The 21,400-nt window shown below is 37.8% G+C and overlaps 1 protein-coding gene and 1 non-coding gene across 20 annotated transcripts in view; one reads left to right on the forward strand and one right to left on the reverse strand.

The window, feature by feature from the left end:
• The window catches only part of Fhit (fragile histidine triad diadenosine triphosphatase), a 1,320,449-nt gene that overhangs the window by 597,062 nt on the left and 701,987 nt on the right, over positions 1–21,400 (reverse strand). The gene's annotated exons all lie outside the window — the stretch shown is intronic.
• Positions 1,308–1,388, forward strand: Trnaa-ugc (transfer RNA alanine (anticodon UGC)). The gene has a single exon. It is a non-coding gene; the product is annotated as a tRNA-Ala (tRNA).

The raw sequence follows: 21,400 nt of genomic DNA on the forward strand, positions 1-21,400 counted from the left end.
TCAGCAACAGAGCTGTTGACATAACTATCATCATGACAAGCCACTCTTGAAAATGAAGAAAACACATCTGATTGTTTTCATGACCAACTACTGCGGCATTTTTCTCTTGCACTAAAATGTAGCTGTACTAGTGTTCAAGTTGATGTGATTTTCAGTTCTTTGCACTCAGATATATTTAGCTATATATTCCCAAAAACCCTAAAACTATTCTAATGCAATGACTTTTGTGAATTTTCCTCATGCTATGAAGGTCCTTTGGTAAGTAATTTGCATTTTTCAATATTTTTTTTAAAAAAATATTTGAGTTGGAATCCTAAGATCTTGCTTTTAACCAGAAGAATATCTTTAGTAAATGTGGACCTTAAAATAATCTTCCAGCGAGGTGCTGGTAAATCACACATGTAATCCTAGCTTGGGAAGCTGAGGTCTGCAGATCATGATTTGATGCCAGCCTGGGCAGTGAAGGCTGGGAGACTCTTATCTCCAATTAATCAGAAAAATCCAGAAGTGATATTGTAGCTCAAGTGGTAGAGCATCAACCTTGAGCAAAAGGAGCTCAGGGACAGTGCCCAGGCCCAGAGTTCAAGCTCCAGGACCAGAAAAAAATACTAAATGAAATAATCTTCCATTTTCCCTTTTAAGCTTCTAGCTCTCAAAGCAGAATGCCATGGAGAATCCTGTTTTGGTGAAGTGCCCCAGTGGACCCTGTTAGTGGAAGATCCAGTAGTACTAAGGGCCACAAAGAATGTATTTGGGAGAAGTCAGAATCATTAAAGCAAGATCTTTATTCAAAACCAATAGTGAGTATTAACTAAATGTCTGATGGTAGCAATAATGCTAATTTTAATGAGCATTGCTACATGTGAAGCAGCATGTTGACTGCTCTGTAGGTATTGTCTCATTCAGCTCAGCATAACCCCAAAAGATGGATGTCCATATACAGATGAGGCTACCTGAATGTGAGGAGGGAGAATAAATGCAGAGCAGCTCTAGAAGGAAGCCAGACTCCACGCTTGCCTCTGACCTTAGTTTCCCCGAACTGGCTTCCTGGTCAGAGATTAAGAACTGACCATCTTTACTGTTATTCCCAGACTTATCCTTCAAAGACTTGAAGGAAAATGACATTGGAATCCATTTTTGAGAGAAATAAGGAAGCCCAGACTTCATAACAAAATATGTACTACAATCAGGCAAAGCGGTACATTCTAGTGATCCCAGCATTTGGGAGACTGAGGCTGAAGGATAATTAGTACAAGATCAACCTGGGCTATAAAGAGAAACCCTGTCTCAAAAACTAATAGACAGGGGCTGGGAATGTGGCTCAGTGGTAGAGCGCTTGCCTTGCATGCATGAGGCCCTGGGTTCGATTCCCCAGCACCACATAAGCAAAAAGAAAAAAAAAAGCTGGAAATGGTGGTAGAGTGGCTCAAGTGGTAGAGTGCTAGCCTTGAGCTTAAGAGCTGAAGGACAGTGCCCAGGCCCAGAGTTCAGGACCCACAATCGGACCCAAAAAACAAAACAAAACAAATCCTAATAGACAAATTAACTACTTTTTAAAAAGTCATTTTATCATAAAATTCACAAAGGAAAAGAGTAGAACAAAATTCAAAGCAGTCCAAAGTAACTAGTACATAAACTATTCCACAACAGTTGCATCTTTTAACTAAGAAGCTGTAACAACTGCTATAAGGCCCTTGCTTTTACTATTCAAGCTTACTGGAATGAAAAAAATATTTGTCTTTAATATTTAACATATATTTCTAAGGTCTCATTTAGAAAATATTATAAAGAGTATGGTACCATTTCCAAAGTAAATTTTGAAAAAATTCCCAGATACTTCAATATTCACAAACAGATTTTGTGACACAAGTTACAGCAAAGTGGGAAGAATAAGCATAAGAAAACAATGACTAGTGGAGAATTAAACCTTTTTTAGCAGGTCTATTTTAACTCAAAGTCAGAAAGTGATGACATCATTTAATTTTCATTCACATCAGCCTTTCAAACTTGTTGGATATAGAATACTTTTTTACTTTCCCCCAGAAATACCTATAGCCCCCTGAGGCATTGATGGAAGGTGTTTGGTGTGTGTTTGTTTTGGGGAGGGGTGTTTTGTTTTTTAAATTTTATTTTATTGTAAAGATGCTGTACAGAGGGTTTATAGTTAGGAAGGTGTTACTATGGTACACCCACCTCTCAGCTAGGGAAAAACACAATATTAAAGGATACACTTAACCGCATGTGTTCATTTGCTTATTTCCATCTCATTTTATTTTTCTCTCCTATCTCCTTTCCCCTCTCTACCTTTAACATATTACCACACTTACATATTCGAAATTACTGGTCCAAGACAAAAAGAGTCACAAATGCAAATTCAGGTTCATTTACTTCACTGAACAAACACCGCCAATGCTCTAGACTTTCTGATGGCAACCAATATATGAAAAAAGTGACATCTACTTTAATATGCATTAACCTCTTTTTAACAAGCTTCCTCTTTTATCTTCAGCTCTCAATTTGCTTTAGGATGTCTTTTTTATTTTTCCTTATCTGTGGTTCCTACTTTCTCACAGACTTTAAAAAATGTGTTTGGAAGCTGATATGATCAGTACACTTCCTCTGAAATTAAGGTTTCTTTTGATATTGAAGTCAGTACATTTAGAGCAGAAATCAAAGGATTTAGGTTGGTGACAAAGATTTAAGTCAATAGAGAAGAATTTCATGCACTGATGTTTGGTTTCAAAACCAAATAGAGAAGAAGTTGTTTCTGTTCTAAAATCTACCATAACAAAATTTCAAAGTTACATCCTAAAGCACCCTATGTTTACTTATTTATTCTACAAATATTGAGTAAATCCTTTTTATATGCTAAATACCATTTGTTAGGTAACAGGGATACTGATATGAACTATTAAGATTCACTATCTTTTCCTTTAACAGCTCCTATCTAACAGATATACATTTGATATTTAGGAAGATCTGATTAGGATCTAATTGCAGTTATGATAAATGCTCTGAGGGGCAAAGATGGAGCTGTTCTAACCTAGTCTTTGGGTGGAAAAATGGATGAGGATGGGAAGAAGGGAAAGATGTTAGGAGGAAGTTGTACTAAGGTCTCATGAATGATGAGAACTTGCTGATGCTCAGGTAAGCAGAGCAACAACACCTTGGAAGAGGCCAGTGATGACTAAGGAGAAGAAATCAGGGCAACCCACAGAGCAAGGCAAATAGTATGAGCCTAACCACAGTGTAAGCAAGGCCACCACCCTCGAGCTAAGGGGCTAATAGGAAGCCCCTCATGTTTAAAAGCAGTACATGGGCAGATCAGGCTGAGGCTATAAGCAGATTTCCCTGGAGAGTGGGAAAAACAATCCTTAATGGTAAGAGGGATACAGAGATCATCCAGTAATATGTATGTGTGACCAGAAAAAGCACTCTGAAGAAAAAGTGACCATGAAACTCTGTGCAACAGCTTCTATCTAGTCAGATTACTGTTCCTAAGCCACCTATTTCAAATATCTAGTGCAAACAACTTGGGCAGCTATGAAAGATAAAGACAGTAAGAAGGAAGTGGGAGTGGTTAGTCCAGGCCATTCCTCCTGGTACACAGAAAGCTCACAATTTGAGTTATTTTTTTTAACATATAAACTCAAATTAGGATTTGATCCTGTTAGATGCTTAAAACTGAAGAATTAAGCTACCAAGTACTATAATCAGTCTCCTGTTCTTCAGGAATTTAAGGAAAAGACAATGGGATAGTTTAATTCTACACAATTCTTGTAATGGAATTAACAAGTGTGTGTGGTAGGCAATACAGTCTAGTTTTCGTTATCTTTTGCAATAGGTCCTTATGTCTTCAACAATATTTGATCCTGGCCTGATTCAAAATTAATTTTGTTCTCTTCTATTCAGCTCTGTAAAGTTTTAGTCAATCTTATTCTACATAATTACACTGAACCAAAAGCTTCGGATTCCATAATGGCACATAGTTTTAAAAATGCTTATGTGAATTGTAACTACAGACATGCTAACAGAAAGAGCAGGGGGAGAAGAATGGGGAGGAGGGAGGGAGAGAGAGAGAAATAGAGGAAAAGAGGAAGAGAGAGCACACTATATTGTCTACAACACAGTACAACAGGCAAATCAGTAACACTTATATAAAACAAATTCAAGCATGAAGCACAACAATATGCATATGCAAATAATTTGCATATGCATATGCAAGTCCATTGAGCAGGAGATATAGCCAGTCATTGAATCAGCCCTTGCACATTCCTTTGTTTTCTTATGTTTTTGTTTGTTTGTTTGTTTGTTTTGTCAGTTGTGGGGCTTGAACTCTGGGCCTGGGTGCTGTCCCTCAGCTCTTCAGCTCAAGGCTAGCGCTCTACCACTTGAGTCACAGCACCACTTCCGGTTTTCTGGTGGTTTATTGGAGATCAGAGTCTCACAGACTTTCCTGCCCAGGCTGGCTTTGAACTGCCCTCCTCAGATCTTAGCTTCCTTAGTAGCCAGGACTACAGGCATGAGCCAGGGGCAACCCGAACTCCTTTGTTTTACTACAGTGAGTTAACATGTCATAAGGAAAGGAAGGGGAGGGGAGGGGAGGAGTGGAAAAAGAAAAATGAGAAACTGGCCAGGTTAATGCATGAGATAAAGAGTTGAGTGAAGAAAAGCTTCCAAAGATTTTTGGAGTCCATACCGTGAGAGAGACTTAAAGGATACCATGCAACACAATAGTGAAGAAAAGAGAAAGATGTTAAAAGATTTCATTTTAGCTTATGAAAAATTCTTTCTTTGCTCCTTTTTCTGCCAGAGAAGAATCAGAACTAAAGATTTTAGGATGCTTTTAAATTATTGTGGATTCTAGACTCATGATTCCTTCAATGCAACACCATCCTAAGCAGAAACTCAACAAAGTGTGGTTTTATATGGTTACTGACAGTGTTCACACCATCTTAACATACATATAGAATTAGTAGTGATCGTGTTCTGTAACTGAAAGAATTTTAATTCCATTTACTTTCATATTCTAGGTTTTCCTCTATCTAAACTGTTCTTCCTTGAACCTAAATTTTCTTTTGAGTGTGTGCCTGCTCAGATATCATTTTCAGGCTTAAACATCTGCTCCATGGGAAAAAAAAATCCTTCCTATATCCATAACTACAATGCTGTCAAACAGACCCCTTAGTAATAATGGCGGTGCTTTAGCCCCAGTTTGTCCTCTTTCATAATCATGAGCTACACATGACTATTGAATGCTTGCGAGTGGTTGTGTGATGGGCAGGATGGATTTTAAATTATTTTTCATTTTGGTTAATTCAAATTTTATTTACACAGCCATACATGGTGGTGCCACTAAGCAATGCCCTGTTCTTATATTCCATTAGAAATCTGCACCTCTCCTTTGTAGGACCTAAAACACTTACAGTTATGTAGTGATTTTTAAAGATGGTTGCTCTTTTTTTGGCTGGCTTAATCACTAGTTTGTTTATTTGTCTTCCATATACAAGATTGATCTTTTAAAGCTACAGTAGCTTTCATTATAGAACTCATAGTCTAGTGAGGGAGTAAAAGAAATAAAATGCACAGATGACCAACAGACAAACCTGTAAGTAGAGATCAATGGACGGAGATCATTCCTGTGAGACATCACTGACATAAAACAGCTCAAAGACATATGAGAGAGCCAAAGACACCTGTAATCTTAATTACTTGGGAGGCTGAGATTAGATGTACCAACTGGGGCTAGCTGGGGCAAATGTTCTCAATTCCCATCTCAATCATTATTAGCTCTGTCACCCCTAGCAATGTATGTGGAAGGCTCAGATCAGGAGGATCAAAAGTTCCTGGCAATCAAAGGCAAAAAACTTATATGATTCCATTTCAAGAGAAGAGGCTGAACATGGTGGCAACATAAAAAAGATAGCAGTTCAGGTGGAAAAAAAAAATCCTATCTCATAAACAACCAGAGCAAAAAGTGTGAAATGAATGGATCAAGCAAGTATGCAGCCTTGAGTTCAAACCCCAATTTCTAACCCCCCCCAAAAAAAACAAAAAAAAAAAAGAAAGTCAAAGTATTTCCATCTAGAATTCTTCTTAAATGACCCTTGATAACCTTTCCACTTAATGGGGAATGTATGTAACTGAGACTCTGTCAAAGGAATCATAGCAGTGAAGGAGGAAACTTTATAGTTCATATGTGTTGTAAAACATTGAGGATTGATAATTATGGTAATTAATGAATGATTTAAATATACGAGAGGAAAGCTCCTTATATCAATGTTTTGAAACAAATGAAGCAATGAGAGGGACTATTATCATAAAAACAAATAGTTTCAACCCAAATGAGCCAATTATGAAGGGATAGTAAAAGCCTACACTTTTACATTTGCTGATATGTTCTTCTTGTGGTGTACGTGGATTTTTTTCAGGAGATACTCTGCTTAGAAAGTAACAAAGACCATCTGGGAAATGTGGCACTTTGCATTTCTCAGGCTAGAGACATTCAAATTTATTATCTGGAGGTTGAAATACTAAATTTCTGCCAAGGCCATTATCATTCAGCAATAATTTAAATAGCGGAAGTTACCTGTCAACAGTACAGAACAACCTACACAGATTTCACATGTCAAACTAATATGATGAAATTATTTTACTATTAAGGTAATTTCAGGATGGGAGTGACATTCCGATCTTTTGTCTTCTAAAAACTGAAAAGCATCTTTAGATGTTGTTAGCTATGCTTGACCTTCAGAATCACGAGCTATACCAGCAATGTAGAGTTCACAGTACTTATTACATGAATCTCAGCCCTGAGGCTCAGGATTGGGAAGTTTGTTTCATTATCACAAAGTAATCTGAGGGAAGATCCAATATGAATTCATAAATGCAGCCCTCTACAGGAAGGAGAATATAACCTGTTGTGAGCATGAGAATTCAAGTCAGTAGGGATTACCTAGGGTCCTTGGAGAACTGCTCAGGTGCCCTGGCTAAAAGAGGTCTTGCAGAGTCTAACTTCTGTCTTTGGTTGTACAATGATAAACTAATAACAATAATAATAAATAATAAAGTCCATTTAATCCCACAGCAGTGAAATGAGACCATATAACTGCTGTGGGAGATCTGCAAAAGGTTAATTGGGTTTTAGATATTTATCCCTAATTGTTCAAGACTTTGCCCTGATATAAATTTCTGCATTAATGCACAGGCACCCCGAGGCCATAAGAAATAGATTTCATTCTAAATTTAAATACATCCTCCCATCCCCAAAATGAAGCACTATTTCCCTTAGATAATTCCCGTTATCAGAATCCAGCTTCCTAGATGAAATAGGTCAAATTAATCAAATGTCCCAAAATACTGCTTCAAGTCAGTGAATGATTGAAATGACATCTGGTTAATCCTATATAATAAAAGTGGACATTTTGGAACATTACTTAAATATGAAAGCATACTATACAATCATTGTTAAGGAACTATACTTTAATCACATTAGCATTCCAACTGTAGAAGTTGGAGATGCTTTGCTCTTTCTAGAGATAAAAAAAAATGAGTACCATTGGGTCAACACTAATTCTAGCATTCACAGTAGAGCATCAGCAAAAAAGAAAATTACCATATTTTAAGGCATTAGGTCACAATTTTGAATAATCAGCCAGCATCCTGAATGACACTAATATTTATTGTCACAATATACAATCTGGTAAGTTTTAAAATGCCAGTTTTGAGAGGTAAGGATGTATATAGCTTTCAGAACACCTGGTGTAGGAAACTTAAATTAGGAAATTAGAATTAGGAAACACTTAATTTAGAATAAATGAAATTAAGGGATATTGATTTGCATTAAAAGTAATATCTAGATTGAAGTGGGGTGGAAAGTCCCACCTTATCTCCAATATTCTTTAATCAACAGCAAGCAATCTAGGATTTTGTAATTTGAACTACAATGCTATACCTTAAAAGATATTCAACAACAGTATCAATAACAAGAGCTAAAATTATGGAGGAGTTACATGACCCTGCATTATACAAGAACCTATACATTTATTTCCACTTAAGCATCAGAGATCTTTTGTGAGGTTAAGTGTTCTCATTACTTTCATTTTTCACTGAGGACACTGATATTCATAGTAACTTCTCCGAGTTACACTGTCTTGTATTAAGAAACAAACAAAGGAAAAAAAGACAAAAGTATGACTGAGAACATATACTGACATACTATGTACATATCAGGGTTTGGTTGTCTGACTGCGTGAGTATTTTCCTTCTTTTGAGGCATGCATTTACAAATTCAACTCGAATACCCATCATTATCATTACTAAGTTCCAGTGACCCTGGGACTTTTGACCTCGTAAGTTATAGATGAATAGATGTCTCATGCACTGTATATTATTCTGCCAATAAAGAAGTATCTGTCAGTACTTTTGATTAGAGTGTGACTAGAAGTTTTAGTCTTTAGAAACCTCAATGTAAGCATAGCACGTCAGCAGGATGTCAGCCACACAAAATCACCTCACAGATTGGTTGCTGATACTGTTATATCCAATGCCCTCACACCCTTGGGCACTACATGATTTGTAACATGAACAAAAGATTCATGGAAAGGACCTTGGTGATTCATATCATATATTAATGATTCTATATTAACAATATATCTTATTCCTTGGGATCCCCCAGCAGATGCCTCTTGAATTTTTCAATTATTACTAAATTGCTTAGAGGGCTACATGAGAAGGGCAAGTTGCTGTGGATAAAACAAAAAAGCACATATACAATTTCATTGCTTAGATAAATTTTCCAACAACAGGGAAGAGAAGAGATCTAAAAGTATAAGTGCATTGACTCCCATTCTCCCTTTCAATATTAGAATATTAGACAGGCCTACATTTGATAGTAGGTCTCGGCAAAGCCACCTTAACTTACTAAGGCAGCTTGCATATACAAGTGTAATACAACTGTTACTTTGTCCAAATGGACTTGGATGCTATGGTACCTGGTATATAGGTCTGAGCATGGCCTGTTGATAAGGTCCATACTTTCCACAATCTAGATCCAAAACTAGTTTCAGAAAACATGTTTCAAAGGCCTAGAGCAGTGCTGTCCAATATGGAAGCTAGTAGATCAAAGTGACTATGCGTGTTAAAATGAAATAAAGTAATTTAAGTAAAAAATGACATTCGGCCATCATATGAACTACACATCCACTAGCTACATGTGGCTTAATGGCCACTATATCAAACAAACACAGTTTGACTGGAAAGTGCTATCTAGCCGAGAGTAATACATCCTAACTTATTACTTTGTGTCATACCTTGTGGTCAATCTCAATCAACGTGTGTGTGTGTGTGTGTGTGTGTGTGTGTGTGTGTGTGTGTGTGTGTGTGTGTGTGTGTGTGTGTGTGTGTGTGCATACACAAGGTAGGAAGGAAAGGAGGAAGGGAGAGAGGAAAGGAAACAAACTCCAATATAAAGAAACTGTCAAGTATGGAAAGCATAAAAAGGGTAGTATCTCTCATAAATGATGTATGTCTTTCCATGTGTCATTTCAAAATAAGCCAGGAAATAACTCTTTCCTCTTCAGCACTCAGCATCAAGATCCTGAACTTCATACCTCACCTCAGTCACAATCTATGTCTTGTCCAAGAGGTTTAAATGTTCTCATTAATGAAACCTGAAAATTCTCTACAAATTAGTAATTATAGCACTGCTGAGATTTTAAATGGCTAGTTTGCCTACATATAGCACTTATCCTTTGAGTATTACTGTTATTTCCTTCCTCCCTTTCTTTTTCTGCTTTTCGTTTTGAGAAGTAAGCAAGTGTGCCAGTATAAACTGCTCTAACAAAGTCCATGTTCTTTCCTGAAACACGTCAATAATCCAATCAAATCCTGCCCCATGTAGAAATCACCATTTGGATACCAACTCCAGCAGGCCTTTCATAAACTAAATAGAGCTACATACACCCTATCACATGCAGCATCTGGTTTAGTCTGCATTTCGAAATGACAAGCGATTCTAGCACAACATGCATTTAGAATTAGGTACAGAATGAGAAATCAGGCCTCCAGCTATCATTAGCAATCATCTTTCCCAGACATAGCCCCCACTACCTGCTCCCCACCTTTACCTTCCAGAGACCTCTTGCTGAAGTCATGATTAGCTTGCCAAACCAAATGTAGCAATATACAAGCATGTATAGTGACATTTCCCCTTTTGCATTTTCACTCACTAGGAAGAAATGAACTCTACTTAGTAGGCAGAATATCCATTATCTGCTATAATTCTAAACTGTTTGAGTTACATTACTGAAATGAATTGGCACTGAAAACAACGGTAGTTGGAACACTGGTAAGAAAGAACAGTAAGTAGAAACTAGTGATCATTTTTGGGCTTACTTTCCAGTGAATTCAGAGAAATACCATAAAGTTGAAATTGTTTGGTTTATTTCATCTTTGACCACTGACTGAGATCATACCTAAAAATGACCTTAGTAATTCTGTCACTTATGGTTCTGATTGTTTTTTTAAAAATCTCTGGAAATTTAATTAGATATTCCTATTCCAAATTACTAGAGCAATAGTTTTTAAACCAAAGGATAATTTTCCTGCATCCCACCAGGAATATTTGGAAATATATTGGCAATATTATACATTCTGAGATTTCAAACTTGAAAATAAGACAACTAATGGTACCTAGATTAGAGATATTAAATGTACTGAAAAACACATGAAAGCCTTCTACAATTAAGAATGAATTATCAAAATGTCAATAGTGCCAAGGTTGGGAAAATATGATCTAAAATTATCTATAATTACTACATAATACTTGATTATTATAGACCGCCCATTTTATGAATATAAAAATGCCTAAAATTAAAAATATATATTGTATATATTTCAAGATTTGAAGCTTACTGTTAATGTTAATATTTGGAGGATAAAGAGGTATATCTGTTAGCAAAAATAGTAGTTTCACAATAGGTTGTTTTGTTTTGTATTTGCTCTGTCCTTATTCATCCAGCCTCCTCAATTACTGGTAATTTTTAACCTACCATCTGCATTTAAATATTGTTGGATCAAGTTCTTACTGTCCAAAATATCTTTGAAACACATATGTATTTTTTTTAATTTAATTTAATTTTATTTGTGAACATACTGTACAGAGGAGTTACAATTACGTGGGCAGGATAATGCGTACATTTCTTACCAAGCATTGCACCCTCCTCCTTTGTTTACCCTTCACATCCCTTCCCAGCCTCCCCCCTCCCCCCCAATCCAAATCCTTCTCCTCCCCCCCCCCCCCCCCCGCACCGACATTGTAAAGCTCATTTTGGAATGACAACTTGTACTTCTCATTGTTGCAACAGGTCCACCTGTATCCTTAAACAACTGGTTTTTCCCCGTCTCCTCCACAAGTTATACTGACATCAAATATAGTGAAAGCAGGGGTTATACTGTGGGGGAGGGACATACAAAGCAACAAAGAGATAATCTTATAAATGCATTAGAAACACATGCATGAAAGAAAAAAACATTAAAATACACATCTAAGGGTTCATTTTCCTGACATCACATTATCTGACCTTTTCTGCTTGACTCATACATATACTAGATATTACAAATAAGGGAAACCATGGGACCTATGTTTCTTTGGGCCTGGCTTACTTCACTTAATATAATTTTTTCCAAGTTTTTCCATTTCCTAACAAATGGGGCAATGTCATTCTTTCTGATGGAGGCATAGAATTCCATTGTGAAACACATATGTATTATAAAAACAGCAGAATGTCATCATCTTTACAGTCATTGTCATTTATAAAAGAACTTTCTGCAAAATCCTGGCTTCATCCTTGGGAAATACATTAAAATTTTAATTCCATTGGCATTGTTATTTACTTAATAATCATTTCTTTAACCTTTTAAAGAAAATAATGATGATACCATAATGTGGAAATGAGTAATGGTATAGTTACCATACTGATAGGTATTGGGTATACATGTATGTAGGATAAATCAATATTTCTCATTTTCTACCAGTAATTATGTACTTAGAAACCTAATAAAATGCTGTCCTCATATGTTAGAATTTGTTTGCCCTGGCTTGTTATTTACATTAAAAAAAAAAAACCAGAAATCATCAAATACCAGGGCTTCAATTGTTTAATAAAATGCCTGTAATTGAATGCATATTCAGCATTCTTAATAATATCCGAAAGTAATCTGTCTAATAATTTTTAAAGTGATTGACAGACTCTGGATATGGCCGACCACACCTGGAAATCCAGCCCTTGAGAGGAAGCAACAAGAGGAGCCCCAGTTTGCAAGGCTAGTTCTCTACCACTTCACCCTCAACCCTTTTTCCCCAATAGGGGCTATACACTGGGACCTATACTGAGACCATGTCCCAAAAAACAAAATAAAACAATAACCCCACAGAAACAAATGTTTAAGAAGGAACTCTGTGCTCAGGAAAGAGGACCAAATTTCATTTTTAAGTTCGATTGCAAAAAGTGATAAATAACAACACATGCAAAGATGAAGGAAACATTCACACATATAAATTGTGCCAAAAAGCTATCCCTATTTTGAATAACTATAATTATAAAATCCTAGGGGAGAAAACTCACAACCACTTTGAACCAGAGCAGGACTTCAACAGATAAGCACTGTAAAAAAAAATGCAAGAGAGACTTGTCATTTGTTGCTCAAGTGCATACAAAGCTTTCGCACAATCTGTGGGTGAGATGAATGGAGCTAGGAGGCATTTATATATTATCAAAAAGAAAAAGAAATCATTGAAGTGAAAACCTTAGTAAAAAGTCTAATTTGATGTCCAATGCCTTCCTTCTCTTCTTTACAGTTCTTAAATAGGCTCATCTTGCATTAATTGCACAGTAACAGACATGTCCTTCTAAACAGAAGCTATTATTACAGAAAAGGAAAGTGAACAGTTAAGTTGCCAACATAACAGACCCTTAATACCATGCTTTGCCCACCACATTGCTTACCCCTGGGGTGCTACATTGAGTTCACAACTCAACTTGGGATGCAATGGAATTGAGAAATATCCACTGCAGCAGAGTAACACCACCTAGTTTGGGACTCACTAAAGAGACACCCAGTGTTGATTAAGGTCCCCCAAACTCAGTTGCTTTGGAGAATGCTCTCAGTCACCACACAATACAGTATGCCTGGGTTCTGTTTACAACTTTTAGTGTGATAAGCTCATACAGTTGGGTAGGGTTTAAAAAAAAGCAATCTATGTGAAACCTTAATTTTATGACATTTATTATTATAAACAAGAAATTCAGTTGCAAAATACAGGAATTAGGTAAAAGAAAATGGCCACTATGAATGTCATATAATTTTTTACATATAACATACAGATTTGTTAGCGTCAAGACACATATATCCAATATGCAGTATTACCCTAAGAGGTCAGCCTGACTTCTCTTCTGTACCTTCAAGAAGCAATGTGAAGTTACTAATATCCTGCTAAGATGAACTAAGAGAAACAGGCTGGCATTAGTGGCTCATGCCTGTAACTGTAGCTATTCCGGCACCTGAGATCTGAGGATAGCAGTTTCAAGCCAGTCCTAGCAGGAAAGTTCATGAGATTATTATTTCCAATTTACAGCAAAAAGCCAAAAGTGGATCTGTGGTTCAACTGGTTGAACACTAGCCCTGAATGAAAAAGCCAAGAGATAGCAAGCACACAAGCCTTGAGTTCAATCCTCAATACTGGCACATACATGTATGTACACACATGCATGTGTGCACACATATATACATAGAGAAATAACAGAAGTAGTCCTATAATGTTGTCTACATAGCAGACTTTACTCTGAGTGCTATCCATACATACGTGATCCCATACACAGGTTACATTAAGAGAAAACTGAACCATGAACATGTGACAAGGAAATAACTTGACCAAAGCCACAGAGCTAGCATGGCAGAGCTAAGATTCAAGACAGTGTGGCTCTAGAGATCACGTCTCTAAACATTCTTTCCTTCCTCTCCTTCTCACACCCCTCCCACCCTCACACCAAGCCCCTGACTACCACTATACAACAACGCTCTGAAGCCAGATATCCTTGACCCTCTTGTGTTTTGAGAAATCACCTGCTAGCACATTTGAGAGACTCAAGGACTTGGAATAATATGAAACAATGCAACAGTAATGATAAGACACAGTACTGAAGTGAGGCCTCACCTTCCAGTGTCTATGAAAGCACCTGTGGTTATTACACCATTCACTGCTCCTCTTCCTGCACTCTATCACTGTCCCAATAGAAACCATCACCTGCCCTGAGCATTGTCTTCATATATTCAGAGGACAAAGTTCACCCATGTTCTTGTAAGCAGCAATTTTTCTTCATGCTAGAGTGCCTCATATTCTGTTTCTTTTCTCTTCTCCAAGCAATGTCTTCTGTTTCTTTCCACTACAATAATCAGAGTAGCCATGGCTGAAAGCCATTAGCCTAATTCCAGTACACTACCCACAAAAGCACCCACATTCTCATTTACAATGGTGCAAGTATGTGTTCCAGGCAAGCTGGGGCTCATTCATGCTGAGTACCTTCTATCAATTTATCATCAACCCTTCAAAGCAGAACTATGTCCATTACAGCAGGAACACACTAAGGCCTAAGAGAGAATGAAACCCTTTACTAGTTAAGGTAAAAACCAGGATTCTAATCAGGTCTGCTGGGGGAAGTCCCCACCTGGTTAACACTGATTTCTCCTTCTTTACCTAAGGAAATCCGTACTTATTCTTCAATTTCCCTCCCATTACTCTGCATTTTCCCTCATAGCAGATGCCATGTTTTGTTTACTTCTGATTCCTTTACATTTCCAAAGAAGTGAATGCTAAACCTCTTCCCCAAAATCAAAACAAAAGAGGACAGCTCACAGCCAGCTTTTGACAAACTCCACCTCCATGTAAATAGATGAGTATGGGTTAGGATGATGACACTCTTAAGTCTGACTATAAATTAAGTCAAAAGCTTTTTCCCCTAGAGACTAAATACAGGACTCATGCATCCTAGACAAGTGCTCTACATGAAGCTAATATCCTCGTCAGTCAAAAACATTTTGAAACAATTATACCCTTAAATGACCAATTCTATCTCTGCTCCCTCCCCATTTTCCATTTCTATCTCTCAGTCTGTTTCTCTTTTCTCTCCATTTCAGTCTCTATTCTTCTCACAATAGTGCCACCATTCTAAAAGTGCCTCGCCTAATATGCCACATATACTATCAGCAGCCTTATCTGACCATCTGAGCCATGCTAGAGATAAAACATCTGCTAACTAAGCTTAGTAATGGTTCTGATATGACAGAGAACTTGCCTCAATTCTACCCCAGGTAACAGGTCTCCTGAATTAATGAGCCCCGGAATCTGACATCCGGATCTGAGAAACCAAGTGACAGGTTTCATCTCTCCCATTTTATGTACATTCAACTATCATTGTTTCCCTCTTGTGAAGCATGGGTGTCTTCATCTAACAATACATGCCAGCTCTTAGGATGAATAATTCTTTATACATCATCTTATGGAATTCTCCCAACAACTCCATCCTATGGGGACTATTGTCATCTATCTGTATTTGACAGATCAGAAGACTGGAGTACAGAAAGACTCAGCAATGTGTCCAAAGTTACAAGGTGAGCAACTTGTGGGGGGCGGGGAGAAAGGGGAAGGGGGACTGTATACCATTCAGATATGCATTCCTAGAGCCCATATTCTCTTAACACAAAACCTCCCTTCCCTGCCAACACCACCCTGTCTGCTTCATACTGACCTGGGGTTCTTTCTTTGGCAGCAAGTTTCTAACAGAAAATGATCATAATTTCTATTGTGTTAGAATCACATTTTCCCTCTGAAGTCACTCAACTTAGTATGGATTTGCATTCATTAGCTGCTTTTCCTTATAATGGTTCACAGTGGGATCTATGGACAACATGCTAGAAACACATGCATGTTGTCAGGCCCTATTCTCAGTCCCATTGAACTGTAATCTCTAGAGCTAGAGGTAGACTGCTTGTAATTTAATAAGCCTTCCAGATAATTGTGATGCATGCTGAAGTTTAAGAATTGCTACTCCAATGAATATGTACTTCAAGTTTTAGCTACCAGTCCTTCTGAATCCTCACTGTCAGCAATAGATGATAGAAAATGCGTGGTAAGGTATCTTGATTCAGCAACACACAGGGGCGCATTCTGTCAACAATTCTTCACACTGTTGACTGTCCTTACACATAAGCTTTATGTCATATATTTCTAATTACAGCCACCTAACAGCCTCTGTGATGTCTGGCTTAGAAGGGTTTGCTGTTGCTGTTGTTGTTTGTTTTTTATGCAGGAGAGCATTTCTATTTCAGATAGCACTTGTCCAATGCAAAGAAGTGAATCAAGACCACAGGTGGAACCATCCTGCCATCTATGAGAGCAAATTAATTACCCCTCAACATAAGTATCCTGTTTAGGTGCCAAGTACAGTCTGTAATGAGGTCTTTACTATGCAACCATATTTCAAGCAATTGTTCTCTTAAGTAAACATGTTTTAATTGCTGTCATTACTTCCATAATGTATTCTCTTCCCTACAATATACCTGTCAGGAAAAAAAAAAACAGTTCTTACTTGACTGATCGACACTTATTTCCATTTTTCCTGGGTCTACCATACACTTCCACACCTCCCTCCTGATGTTCCTCCCTTCTTCCTAATCATAGTCCAGCACTGCACAAATTGGAGAGACCTAAGATTGTCTAGTCTTAATAGTTTGCAGAACCTTTGTTTATTCCTTCAAGAAGACTTTTCACATGTTCTCACTGTGTATCTGTCTGCTACAATTAGCTAGCTAGAAAGCTGTCATTGATGTAGTGACATTTGCTCTAAGCATTGTCACTTTGAAGAGTATCTGAAAAGGAAAATAAAAATCAATAGAATTTCAAGTTATCAACCGCAAATTTCATTCGCTTATTTGCTTCAAACCTACTGTAAAATGAAAATAGTTTCAGTTTGCTAAACTAACACTATATAACCACTCATGTTTTGTAAAAGTTTAATTTTATATTTGAATTTCAAAGTTTAAAAAAGACAAACAGTACTCTCTTCAGCTTTCTGTAGTCAGGGAACTCTGTTCACAAAACATGCGGAATTAAAGGGCTGTCTAATAATTCTATGTGTGGAGATGGGCACTGTAGGCCAGTAACTCTAGTTAACTATTTGACTATTCCTTTTCCCTAGGTTTAAACTGTGATTACTCTTCTGGAGAGAAAATAGCATGCAAACAAGGTATCTCTTATGACTGACTCAGTGTAAAGAATACTTGTTAATTTCATATTGTTAAGATTCAACTACCCTCAATTTTCTGTACTTGCTTCTAAGTACATATGTAAGTGTGTGTACACACACACACACACACACCCCACATTACAAAAACCACCTGAGAATCACTTTCTTTCAAGCAACTTAGGAAATGTTGGCCAAATATAAAATCTCTTACGACATGTAGTATAAAACTTTCCATTTAAGAACATGGACAATATATTCCATACCAAAAAAAAAAACCTACTGGTTACCCTCCAAATAAATTCATGTGTCTACATATTTTATGTATATCAATTATTAACTATAAAAAGACACAAGTGTGCATGTAAATGTCTAGATTCCATTACTTCTTGATGCATTTGGCCATCATGAGGGGCTGGAGCTGTAGAATAATTCAGTCTTGAAACCCTGTTTGGTCCCTCATCTGGCTTCACTCCATTAAGCTGTCTATGTGACTCCTGTGGGCCTCTGAGTTTGTCACCAGTTCTGCAGTGATGAAAAGACGTCTCTGGTTACCAGACTGGGGTTGGATGGGAAGATGCCTAAGAGTGACAGGACCAAAAGTACATTTTGGAAAATCAGCAAGAAAGTAGATGGGTGGGAAGGGAAGAGCAGGGTATTTGGGGGTAGGGTTTCAATATGAGCAGACGTTCATGAGTTCAGACATAGGGATGTAGAAGGTAGGATTAAAGCTGAAAATATAGGGGTTTGACTAGTGAGATTGATCAGAATGGGAATAATCATGAGAAGCTTCAAGAGGGAGACCGGGACAGAAACTGCAAAGAGTACCAGCTCAATGCGTTTCTGGTATATTCCTAAATGCACCATCTTCAATTCACTATTTGGAAATACCACACCCATCAATTTCAAGGATGTAAAATGCTGTCCTAAAGGTTGGATGTCATATCCTATTTCCACACTGCCCAACTTTCACAAGAGATAGTACTTACCACCCTGCAGTGATGGTGCCCAGATTAAGAAGCCTGGTGTCAGGAGGAAGCACACTGCAGTAAGGAATGAGAATGGCAGAGCAGCAGTGCAGGGTTATTGTTGAGAACAGATACTCAAAACCTGCGGAGTTCAGATTTTTTGAACCAACCATATGGTGCCACAGAATGTAAACACTTAAGAAACTATTGAGTACAAAAGTACAGTGCCTGAGATTTGACCAGTGGTCCTGGACAAAAGGACTGAATAAATACATAAGGCGGGGGTTGCAAGGAAGGAACGTATCACTCCTGGTAACTGTCGTGAGGAAAGCTATTTAGAGGTGCTCAAAGTTCACCAGACAAATCTAAAGCTCTGATGCAATGAGATAATAAGGATGGAGAAGGTCACCAAACATCTGGCCTTTGGCAGAGTCACATTTAAGGTGACAGCAAAACACCGCAGTGGGACTGTTCAAAAGCAATGGAAAGGCAAAAGTAAAACTGAGTAGCAAACTCTGGGCCAATATGCCCAGTCCTTGCTACTATGACACTGGTAATTCTCTGAAGTTCATCATTTCCACCAGGCAAAAGACAGTAGAAACACAGAGAACACTCCATTATGATGATTACTTTTACATACTAGTGACTAGACACCTTCTCTACAGCAAAAACTGTCCTAAACATTTTATAAAGACTTCCTTTACCCTTCACTACAGCTGCCTCCCTATCTTATAGATGAAGAAAGACTCTGAGAATTAGAAAGGCTAAACTTCTTGTCGAAGAGTAGTTTTTAGGCACTCTAGAACCTGACACCCTCATGCTTAACCATTTGCTCTATTTTGAACTATAATAAGAAGAAATAGGAATTTTAACAGGAAAGAAAGGAGAGACAAATGTGAACAAGTCATCTCTCTGAGGAACAGGAGGAAAGTTGGTTTATGAAGATAGTTTTCCTGATGCTGATTTGGGCTGTGCATATAAATAAAGGGTTTTATAAAGATCAAGGAAAGTGGGTTGAAATGCAGTAAAATGCACTACCTATTGAATGCTAGACAGGAAGCAATGTCTAAGATCTGGTTTTAATTTCAATCAAAATGTTGGACAAGTGGTAGGATTTCATTGCTTAGTCATACCAATAAATGGATACCATGATTCTTCTTTGACATTCATGTACCATACAATTTATCCGCTGTCTTGTTCCCCACCTTGGACAGAGTTATTACTTTTCACCTGGAAGGTTGCCAACACTGAAATCTGTCCTTAAAAGGACACTGAGCATCAGATCCTGTGGTGACAAATAACCTTAGTTCCACATCAGCTGCTACAGGTCCCACAGTGTAGAGGCCACAATGCAGAACACACAGCTAGTGTGTCCCAACTAGTGTTCAAAACCACACCCATATGGCAGGCACTGTCATAGGCCAGTTAAACTCATCTAGCATGCCAACTGTCTGGTCCTTATTAAGACCCAGGTAAGTTCCATCGAGATTTGAACCACCTATCTGTTCTGTAAAAAATAACTTACTTTGTTTTGTCAGCTGCTGCAGCATTACACAGTAGACTCACTCTGGGCACTTTTTCTCTGTGTCTCTCATGGAGGATGGGGACATCTAACAAACACAATGTATCTGGTGGGGAGGCAGGGGTAGTTGATGAGAAAATGACAAAGAGAAAACACACACACACACACACACACACTGATAATTTCTTCTGTGTTTTTGAAAAAAGTAGTGATGAAAGAAAATCATTCTTGTTCATGGTGAAATAATCATTATCACCAAGGACATTTTTGATGAAGAAGTAAACAAAAGATTAAATCATAGGTGGTAAGTGAAAAAAGCCAGACACAAAAGGGTACATATTATATAATTCCATTCACCTTGCAATATCCAAAGTTGTGACACAACACCAACAAGTGGGTGATTAGAAGTTGGGAAGAACAGAATTAATAGGAATTACATTCTTTTTTGTTTTTTGTTTTGGTGGTAGTCTGGTTTGAACTCAGGGCTGTATGCCATTGAGGCACACTTCTAGAAACAAACTGCTTCTGTAGAGAGAGATGTTACTTTGGAGTGATGAGAATACAGTGTACATAATTATGCAAATGAATTGCTCACTTTACAATGATTAATTTTGGCAGGTGCCAGAGGTTCAGAACTGTAACCCTAGCTACTCACGAGGCTGAGATCTTAGGATCACAGTTCAAAGCCAGCCCGGGCAGGAAAGTCCGTGGAACTCTTATCTCCAATAAACCACTAGAAAACCGGAAGTGGCGCTGTGGCTCAAGTGGTAGAGTGTTAACCTTGAGTGGTAGAGCTGAGGGACAGCGCCCTGAGTAGTTTCCCTCCAATTAACAATCAAAAGGCTGCAAGTGGAGCTGTGGCTCAAGTGTTAGAGTGCTAGTAGTCTTGAGCAAACAAGTCCCAGAGATAGCACCTAGACCCTGAGTTCCAAGCCCCAAGTCAAGAAAGAAAAGAAATGGAAAGAAAGAGAGGGAGGGAGGGAGGAAGGAAGGCAAAAAAACCATGAATTTCATGAATTTGATCATCTCAGTGAATTATTTAATATATATGTATGTAGATGTGTGTGTGTGTGTGTGTGTGTGTGTGTGTGTGTGTGTGTGTGTGTGTGTGTGTGTGTGTGTGTGTGTGTGTGTGTGTGTGTGTGTGTGTGTGTGTGTGTGTGTGTGTGTGTGTGTGTGTGTGTGTGTGTGTGTGTGTGTGTGTGTGTAGGTTCCATCACTTAAAAGGCTGAAACAGGACTATCGCAAGTTCAAGGCCAGCCTGGGCTGCTAATATGATTATATTTCGCATATAAAAAAGAGATTTTTCAGTTTTTCCATAGAGCTTTTAAAGAATCACTATAAAAAAAGAAGAAGAAAAGCAAACCTATCCTATTCACAGTCCGGTTTTGGCTCTTTGTTCCACAGAAATGTGCTAAGACAACAATAAACCACTACTCTAGAACAAGGGCTGATAGGAGTATCTAGAAAATGAATCACGATAAGCAAATTATTCACTATGAAGGTGGTATCTCTTGGCTAAAACTGATTCAAGAAATAACTACAATTACAGATGCGCTATAACTTTTAAATTAACGTAGAGTTGGATCCCAGTGAGCCATTTGTTTTAG

This window comes from Dipodomys merriami, unplaced genomic scaffold, assembly GCF_024711535.1.
Source record: "Dipodomys merriami isolate MVZ:Mamm:240054 unplaced genomic scaffold, mDipMer1.0.p SCAF_13, whole genome shotgun sequence".
NCBI classification, from domain to species: Eukaryota; Metazoa; Chordata; class Mammalia; order Rodentia; family Heteromyidae; genus Dipodomys; species Dipodomys merriami.